This window comes from Tupaia chinensis, unplaced genomic scaffold (assembly GCF_000334495.1).
Source record: "Tupaia chinensis unplaced genomic scaffold, TupChi_1.0 Scaffold144378_1, whole genome shotgun sequence".
In the NCBI taxonomy this organism is placed as follows: Eukaryota; Metazoa; Chordata; class Mammalia; order Scandentia; family Tupaiidae; genus Tupaia; species Tupaia belangeri.
Window position 1 is genome coordinate 1,730,522 of NW_006204238.1, and position 2,378 is coordinate 1,732,899.

The 2,378-nt window shown below is 37.2% G+C and overlaps 1 pseudogene; it reads right to left on the minus strand.

Annotated features, from left to right (window-relative positions):
• Positions 1–1,963: 1,963 nt before the first annotated feature.
• LOC114005759 (uncharacterized) lies at positions 1,964–2,114 on the minus strand (annotated as a pseudogene).
• Between the last annotated feature and the right edge of the window lie 264 nt (positions 2,115–2,378).

Sequence of the window (2,378 nt, forward strand, 5' to 3'; positions counted from 1 at the left end):
GCTATCTGTCTTTCTCCCTCTCATGGAATAAATAAACAAACTTTTAAAAGTAAATAAATAGAAGGAGTACAGCTTATTCAACTGTGAGGATGGCTTTTTTTTTTTTTTTCGTCTGAGGGAGACCAGTTGACTGTTCCTGTGGTTTAGTTCAAGGTAGCATTTGCATTGGTAAATTTGCCAAATCCATGTTTCTCTTCTTAGAAATACTATCTCAACAGTATCTCAGAGTTTATCAGACTTGGGGAAAGAGCACTTTGACAAAATTCACAAGAGCCTGACTAATAAAATCAACACGCCAATTTAATGAATAAAGAACACTTAGGTAATTTAGAGTTATGGGTTTAGGCTGACCAGCCAATTTTCTTGCTGCACCCATATTAGAGACAATTCCAGAAGATTATTTCATGAACTTGGAATTTAAAATTTATGTCTTTCTTTTTCTCCTCTTCCTTCACCTCAGATCTAATTTTGGCCCTTCTTTTCCTTCTTACACTGTGTCTGAAGAGACTGACCCTAATGGCCTGCACTCACAATTCAACCTTCTTTGCCAAAGGCTTCTGTTTGGGTTCAGCTATTGCGAGGCACCAGAAGAAAAATAGAGGGATAGAGAAGAGAACAGTTAGTGTTTTTTCCTTGCTCCCTCCTTGCTTGGTGCCACTTTTCTGGAAGGAAACTTATGCCTCAAGACTATAACAGCCGCTAGACATCTCATCATCCCTAGCTGCAGTTTCACTCACTGGACTCTGAGTGTTGAAACACCACCAACTTCCCCCCATCTCTTTAGCCTCTAGGTAGGTAATGATTTCTTGTTGATATTAATGTCTAGACCCACCTCAGTATCCATTATGATTTCCCTCGAACTGCCACATCTCTGTAAGTACCTTCATTAAAATTATCTGGGTTAAATTAAGATTCCTGTGGTGTATAATACAGTATTTTGAAATATTAAGCATTTTCATGTCCTACTTAGGGTGACCAACCACCTTGGCTTGCTCAGAACTGAGATAGGTTTCTGGGATGCAGGACTTTCCATTTTCCAGTCAGAAGGAGTTGGTCACCCAAACTCTAATTGATTTACCATATCTGCTTAGCACATCTATATTGTTATTTATTTAATATTTTTCTTAAAAATCGGTCCTATACCACAGCAGGTAAGTACTGTGCATAGGAGAGGACCCCACATGGCTCACAGTGGCTCAAATCCCAGCCTTGGTAGCTTAAAAAACACATAAAGTTTATGTGCATACACACTCAAAATCCTGACAAATGGAGAACTGAAGGAGAAGGGATTATAGCATAACCGCTTCCCATTCACAGTTCTCTCTCTCTCTCTCTCTCTCTCTCTGGCAAACACGTGCATCCTTTGCAATTAAAAAAATAATAATAATAATTCAACTTCATTCCTTTATTACTTATTTCTTTTAAAGGAAACTTTAAATCTTTACCTTAAATGGAAAACCACCCCAACTTGCCTTTGGTCAATTGAAGAAAATATATCACAGAAAGGAAAGTAAATTAAAACTAAGTGATAATGTTAAATTTAGCTAGATATTGTTGCTTTCAAAACAAAACAAAACAAAACAAAAAAAAACCTGAGTCTGAGATCTGCTCTTTCTATGCTTAAAAAGAAGAGATTAGTGAGTGTTAGACATTAGAAACATACTGACCCTAAAATGAAGCTTTCTGCTTGACATATCAAAAGGATTGGAAGAAAATTATAAGTGGATAATTTTCTCACCATCTGACTCTATGTTATTCAATGGTACAAAGTATTCCATCCTTCAGGATCAATGATTTAATAGAGTGTTATACAATATGCCAAAGTCGGTCTCTACTACCCTGCATTCCAATCTGCACAGGAGGATGAGACCAGCAGATTAACTGGAAGCTCACGTTAGCCTAACAAAATCCTCTTTGCCTCAAGACAGGGCTGAGATAGACATCACCAGCAGCTGTTTCTGACTTTATTTCTGTTACCATCCCTACTCAAATGGACATATATTTTTCTCTGAATATGGTAATAGTTTGATCAGAAAACAGTCAAATCATTTTTCAGTTAGCAATAATCGCACCTCAGATAAACCTCATTGGCCATACTGCCACTGCGCAAAGCTGAAAATAGTCAAATCATTTTTAAAAAGGAACTATGCAGTCTCTTTCAAGTAACTCTGTAAACATCTAACCTGATAGAGTATGGGTTTATTATCATTTTAACTCTCAGAATACACTCTTCCTTCTTTCCTTTTTCTGCTTTCCAAAGTCACTATTATATCCATGTTCTACCTGTAAATACAAAATATTATAGTGACTTGTTGGAAGGGGAGTGGGTAGGCAAATGAGTGGCAGTCCGGTCTAGTATCATAGACAGGTGACAGTAT